This window comes from Chinchilla lanigera, unplaced genomic scaffold (assembly GCF_000276665.1).
Source record: "Chinchilla lanigera isolate Chin_1 unplaced genomic scaffold, ChiLan1.0 scaffold00084, whole genome shotgun sequence".
Lineage (NCBI taxonomy): Eukaryota > Metazoa > Chordata > Mammalia > Rodentia > Chinchillidae > Chinchilla > Chinchilla lanigera.
This window is the reverse complement of record NW_004955485.1, coordinates 9275642-9283356: the sequence shown is the minus strand read 5'-3', so window position 1 is coordinate 9283356 and position 7715 is coordinate 9275642.

Genomic DNA, 7715 nt, shown 5'->3' with positions numbered 1-7715 from the left:
CCGGAGAAAAACCAAAAAAAAAAAAAAAAAAGAGAAGGTGGTGCCATAAGACTGTCCCTCACTTCAGAGGCCACTCACAAGTCCAAGCCTCCAGCCCTGCTGACCAACCACATGTGAACTGAAACTGACTCCCACCTTGAATTCAATCAGTTTACTAGAGTGGCTCACAGAAGTTAGGAAAACAGGGCCGGGGATATAGTTCAGTGGCATAAGCACTTGCCTAGCAAGCCTAAGGTCACGAGTTTGATTCTCGGTACAAAAAAAAAAAGTCAGGAAAGCAGCTTATTGGTTTACTATAAAGGATATCTTAAAGGGCACAAATAAACAGCCAGATGAACAGATACACAGAATGAGGTCTGGATGGGGTCAGAGTGCAAGAGCTTCTACTGTGGACTTGCCTCTCAGCATTCAAAAGGGATGCATTCCAAGACTCTCTCAAGATACTAAAGTCCCCAGATGTTCAAGCCCCTTATATAAGATGCCACAGTTACTTCCATGTGCACACCCTCCTCTATCCTCGGAATCATCTCTACAGCTACTACTTATAATACCTAATACAGTAGAAATGCTCTGTAAATAGTCAATATTCTGCACTGTGTAGGGAACAAAGACAAGAAAACTGGGGCTGGGGATTTAGCTCAGCGGCAAAGCGCCTGCCTGGCAAGCGCAAGGTCGTGAGTTCGATTTCTGGTACCAAAAAAGTAAAATAAAAATACTTAAGATTAAAAGTGGCTTAAAGAAAAACATTAATAGTATAGGAGATCTTCACGTATGTCAAGAATCACAACTGCCGGGTGTGGTGGCACACACCTGTAATCCCAGCACTCAGGAGGCTGAGGCAGGAGGATCATTGAAGCTCGAGACTAGCGTGGGCTACAAGTGCGCTCAAGGCCAGCCTGAACTGCATAGCGAGACTCTATCTCAAAAAGGCAAAAAATAAGAATCACAACTGTGTTTCTTTCTGTGGGAAACTGTCTTACACCATTCCATAATGGAATAACAAGAGCTCATTTTTGTTAACACCAGATCTGCTTTTCCAGTTTTACTAATTACCCCCAGGAAGTCTGAACTGCATAATATTATATTACTTTTGACATTTCCCCAGCAGCCCCTGAAACCAAGTTAGGGCTTTTTCCAAGCATTTGTTGGGCAGTTTTGAGTTCAGCATCCATTTGCTATGAGCACATATACCTTCCCTTCTCCAGAAACTGTGTGGTCCTTCTCCTCGTCAGGCTTTCCAGCTAATCTTCCGTTTCTTGCATCTACCCTTGTCCCCTCAGCCACCCTCTATGACTCTCTCTCTCTCTCTCTCTCTCTCTCTCTCTCTCTGTGTGTGTGTGTGTGTGTGTGTCTCTTTCTCTCTCACACACACACACACACACATTCTCTCTCTTTCGCTGCCTGCCCCCTTGTCAGCCCTGCAGCAGACCCGTCTGTTTGTTGGCTTGCCCTTCAACAGCCTTGGGCTTAATTCCATGGTGTAGTCATCTCAGAGCAAAAACTTACCATTTCTGGACAATCTGAAGTTTAGTAACATTCTTTGTAACTCACTGATCTTTTCGCCCTTGCCCCGTGTTCTCTGGTACTGCGTGAGCCGCTCCGCCCAAGACGCCCTCCCTCTTTGTGACTGCTGGGGCTCTCTGGCATCAGCCATGCCACCACTCCTCTGGGTACGACCTTGAGCTTGGCTCTCCCAGCACATCTCCTCTAGGATTTGTTAACATTGTTTCAGCAGCTGTTCCTCCCTCCCCATCAAGGCCAGAGCCCCTGTGCTGCTGCCTTTCACAACTCAAGGTGCTAAATGGGGCAAACTGTACTCATAAAAGCTTAGTGAAGGCGCTTTTGTTCTGTGGCCTGTGCTTCCTTATCCCCTTGTCCAAAAATCTTCCCAGACTCGCCTTTAAGGTCACCAGACTCCATTTTCCCAACTCTCGCTGAGGGCTCATTTCTAAGTCAGTCTTGCTTACATTACTCACCCCTCTTCCCCGCTCCCCAGCTCTCTCCCTGTGAACGCACAGAACCCTTTAACATCGTTTATCTGGTATAGTCTCCTGCCATCTACTTCCAACCCACTACAAATGAAAGCATAAAATGCACTTATACTGAGAGAGAGCTCTGTAGTAGAGTGCCTGCCTCACATATTCCAGGCCCTTGGGTATGATCCCAAGCACACAAAGAAAAAGGGGGAAGACAGACCTCACAGTAACGTGTGTGTATGGTGATATATATGCACATTTAAAGTGGGAGAAGGTGTATAAATACAAAATGAAGGTCAGCTTTACTTGGGGGAGAAGAGCATGAGAAGCTCCCAGCCATTCCTGTTAGCATGTCAAACATATCTCACAGTGCAAACCAAATCTGTATTATTCTCCTGCAATTTAAACAAAGAAGAGCCTGGCCGCTTAGTGAGGATTTAGATAACTACTTCCTTGTTAAGAAGAGATTTTTAAAAATTGTGTTTTCATTATGACTCCATCTCCATTTATTGATCAAGGGATTTCTTGCCTCACTTAACTCTATAATCTGTTGCTCAGATTAAGCAAATGTGAATACTATTGTTTGGTACCATGAATATAGACTTCAAAGTGATACCTTGGAGGCTGCAAGATTCAAATACTATAATCCAAGAAAAGCAACTAATTGATCATGCAGAACGTTTTATGCGTTATCTGAGCATGGAAGGAAACAAATCTGATTAAGTGTTTCGGAGATGTGCTGTTATAGAAGCAGGACGTTTCTTATATAGAAACAGCCAACAGAAAGCACTAAGCCAAAAGACAGGAAAACAATACATGCAAAAGGCTCTTAGTAAACAAATGTTTAAGCCATTATTCATTTCAACACATTTTCAGCAACTATCATGTTCATCTTTTGCTTAGGGAACCATGCTCATATAAAAAACAGTATAGTAAATTCTCAGTTGCAAGGAACAGAAAAGTGCCCTTTATTCAGTATTTCCTTTCTTGTACTACCACTGCCTATAGCTGTACCTACAAACTCTGTGGATGAATGAAGCCCTCCACGTTCACGGTTTCTCTTTTACCCTCTATTTTGCCAGCCTGTTGGCCACTTTATTCCTCATTAATTCTTCCTCCTGAGGGCTACCAGTGAAGAGAGGGGAGGCGAACTTCAGATCCATCAGCAGCTTAGTGAGAGAAGTCGTTCAATCTCAGTACGGTATACTTCACAGATCTACCCACATTCTTTTGTGCCAGTTAAGATTTTGCTCCATCTAATTGAACACCCTTATCAATTTAAGCTTGGACATTCTGGAGAGTGACATTTTAGTTTTAGTTTTTGTTTTTTTTCCGGTACCAGAAATTGAACTCACGACCTTGCGCTTGCCAGGCAGGCGCTTTGCCGCTGAGCTAAATCCCCAGCCCCCAGCGTTTTTGTTTTTAACAGTTATTTAATAACCCTGTTCCTGGAAGACTTTACGGGAAGTTAAATTCACTGCCAGAGTGTCTGGAGAATAAAGGATAGGAAACAGTAATCTGTACCAATTACATGAACCTGGACTATCCAGTTTACATTGCTTATTTCATCTGTGGTTTGTAACTGCCTGGAAAAGTAATATACCCTTTGTACAGACCTGGAAACTGAGGCCCGGATACCCTCTGCCCAGTTCTCAATTTGTAGGGAAGCCCCGAACCAAGGAGAGCTGGAGGCTGCCGGCACGAGGGTAGTCTACCACAGCAGTACGCGTTGCAACGCACTCTGCGGACTTGTAAGCTGACTCCATACCCCCTTTGAAAAATCCCATGGAAGCCTTCCGCCGGGACTTCATTGATAACTCGTGAAACAAGATGCCTTTGTGGTTTAACAACTTTATTACAATGTCGGGTTTTTCTTCCTTTTATAAAGCGCGCGCGCGCACACACACACACACACACACACACACACACACACACACACAGGCTTAAATATCGCATGGTTTCGCTTATATGAGAAACTGAAATGTAGGTTAGGAGGAAAATAAAAAATACAGTGAATAGGGAGATAGATCGTTTTCAGATGGACAAGCGAGGAAGCGAAGGGGATGGGAAAGAACTGGCATGTTACGTACAGGTGCCCACTTCCCACCCGGAATGTGCCCACTGTGTACGTACTGCAAATACATCCCAGCAGAAACTAAACATGTGAAACAGCCGCGATTAACCCTGAAGGCACCCTCGCGGCCGGGTGTGGGGCAGGCTGCACACCTCCGGGGTCTCGGAGAGAGCGCAGGCTAGCGACGACGTAACCCGCAACTGGGCTGTCTGCGGCAAAGCTGTGGGGACTGGAGCCCAGGCGCCGGCCGCCCAGGCCCAGAGCCGCGCCGAGCGCAGCTCCGCCGCCCCCCACCCCGGCCCGGCCCCCTCTTTCCCGCGCCCTCCCGACCCCGAGCCCGCCGCGCGCGCCCACCGCACACGTGATGGGGCGGGCGGTTTTCTCCCCCACCCCTTCTCGAAGTCCACCTCCTCCAGAGAGGTCGCGGCTTTCTATTGCCCGGCCGCCAGAATGACTCCGGAGCCAGCCAATCAGGACGCGGCCGCTCCAGGGAGGCCCGCCCCCGCTGGTGCTCGCGCTCCTTCCCGCTCACTCCGGAGTCACTTCCGAAGAGCGAGAACCGCCATGAAGAGAGAAGCGGGTGCCGCCCACCTCTGCTCCAACAGCGTCCCCGGGTTCCAGCGGCACGACGGCAACCACGCACCCAAGCTCTCCAGCCACAGCTCATGCCGCCGTCGCCAGCGGCGCCGACATGACAAGGCGCTGCATGCCCGCTAGGCCAGGTTTCCCCTCGTCCCCAGCCCCGGGGTCGTCGCCCCCGCGCTGCCATCTGAGACCCGATAGTACCGCCCCTGCCGCAGCGGGAAAGACAGCAAAGAGTCCTGGGGACAGGTACCGTGCGGAGGGCTGGAGACCGGGCCGGGCCGGGCCGCGGGGTCAGGGCTGAGGGGGGCCGCGGGCGGACGCTCGGGCTTCCGCCGTCCTCTGCGGACGCGGGCCCGGCTTCCGGGCCGCTCGCCCCGCCCCGCCGGGGGGAGCGCGGCTTCCGGTCCCGCGGCCGGGGGGCTCCGCGCGGGGCTGGGGCCGCTGGTCTGCGCGGGGGCTAGAGCCCGCCGGGCGGGACGTGGTGGTTGTCCTGGAGACCTGGACCCGCGTCCCTGAGTGTTGACGCATTTTAGGTGATCTTGTGCAGTTCGCAGGTCCGCTCGTAGCGGGTTGGTGGTGAGAGCCTTCTCAGTATGGTGGGTGAAGTTACGTAAGGAGCGCTGTGCGGATTCGGAGCCTGGTGTGCACGATAATTCACCCCTTAAAAGCGCGTACAGATTTCAGATGCGTTGCTTTCAGTACCTTTCTGTCTCTCCGAGAGGGCAGTCTTTTGTATAGATTTTGTGGGGGCCATGTAAAGATGGGGAGTTTGATCAAATGACATCCTTGGACAATAAAACATGTTTACATTCTCTACGAACTTGGTACTGTCTTTTTTACTTTTTAAATTCAAAAGCTTGTAACAGAAGCTTAACCGTAAAGAGATGTTCTAATATTGTGGTGCAAGTACACAATCCCTTGTCTTAATCCTGAAAACCACAAAGCTATGAAAACCTGACGTTTTCAGTGGGATTAGCACCACGTCTTACTTGGCAGTCAACCTGACCAGAAATAATGGGGGCTGTTTATCGTTTTTATTCCATTAAGTGTGCATATTCTAAGTTTTGCTGGAGAAATAGTGATGCGTTTGATTACATGTTGCAGCATCAGGCTCCCACTGGGGGTTTTACATAATACATCTAAATAATTCCCTTTCTAGTCAAGTAAATTGAGAATTCTAACACACATTTGGCCCCAGAAGTTTCAGATAAGGGTTTGTGAAGCTGTTATAATTGTTTTTCTTAACCAGTTATAAATAATAGATATTTCTGTGTATACGAATTTAGTGAACAAATAACATTTGAAGGTGCTATCTGTGGTTATTTTTATAGGTCTGTTTTGTGTTTTACCCAAAGCCACTTTTCTCTTTGATATACTAAATGCAAAAGCCCTTGAGAGCTAATATTTTTAGGGAAGAGATAGAGTGCTACATTCAGTAATTAACATAAAACATACTATAATCTTACTTAGAATTAGCTGAATCTCGTTCAGCAGTAACAAGGCATTGCACAGACCCTATAGCATTTTTTTCTTTACTCTGATAGAGTTAATGTCCCTAATTAACTTATTTTCTGTGAACAGATGTATATATTCTACCATAACCTGGCATTCATATTCATCTCATCATCACTTAGATTTTCTACTAACATCTCAGACAGACGTGGTGGACTGTCAGTAAACCTGTGCACTGCTCTTCCAATGTGACTGAAGTGTACATGAGGTAGACCTTAATCTTGGATTTCGTTGGTTAAGGGTTTCAAAAACTGAGTACTCCAACAAACACGGATAAATGTTTGGAGAAACCAGTAGTTTCTCTTTCATCAAAAAGAATACATTTTCACAAAATTTGCCAGAAAATTAATTTTTTTTCTCTGCATAGGACATCCTCCTTTTGTACCTGACAACTTATTACATGAAAAATACCAGAATATAAATTATGGTAATATGGTCCTACTTCATTTTATGCCCACTTTAGGGAACTAAAATCCTTGGTAAGAGTAGTTAGCTTTTTATTTTAACTTGTTAACTTTCTCCCATATCTCCTTGTTTTGTGGTTTTTTTTAGGCAGTATATTACTTTTTTATTTGAGGATTCTTAGATAAATTAAAAATTTAAGATGAGCATGGTAGTGTACACCTGTCATCCTTTGGGAGGCTGAGGCAGGAGGATTGCTATGAGCTCTGGGCCAGCCTGGGCTAAATAGTGAGTTCAAGGCCAGCCTGATTGACACAGCAAGACTGTCAGAAAAACCCTAAGAATGATAAATTTAAATTGAAACACTAGTTGTGAAGACTGATGCCAATTTTTGCTGTTACTTAGATCAACATCTTAATGTATAGAGGGTGATTCTTGCTGTGTCTTTGGCTAGCGCCTACTTCAGCTGCCTCCCAAGGTCAGCCAAATCATTCATGCCATTCTACCATCTGCTGTACTATTGTTGTCAGTGTCTGCTCAGGCTTTTCTCCATTTTTACAGTCTCCATTTAATACCAATCACTGGAGATAGCAACAAAAGAAATTAGAGTCTATCCCTAAGATCCCTCATTCTACCATGTAGTACTCTGTCTGCACCAATTCCCTGAATTTGCACTCCAGTTTTACCATTTTAGAACCATTGATTATATAAATTTTACTTGTGTTTTTATAAACCTACAGAAAGTGATGAATCATATTTTCAGTTTTTACAGTATAACAAAGTCATTGCCATTGTTAGAACTTAGTTAAGCCAGATGAGTTCCAGCCTATACTTTGTAAATCTAGCATTCTCCATTTAATGTGAATTATTGAAGTTTCATTATTTTCTTATGTGATCCCATATTAGTTATGCTTTTATTTTCAGGAAGCAGTCCATTATAGATTTCTTCAAACCAGCTTCAAAACAAGGTATGCATATATTAATACATTTTTGTGGGTTATTTTGGAGCTGAGAAGAGAGATGGATTCAACTTTTACACTTTCTTATTGATTACATTGTTCAGAATTGAAAATGCAGGTTGGGTATAGTGGCACACACCTGTATAATCTCAGGACTCAAGAGGCAAAGGCAGGAGGATTGCAGCAAGTTCAAGGTCAGCCGGGGCT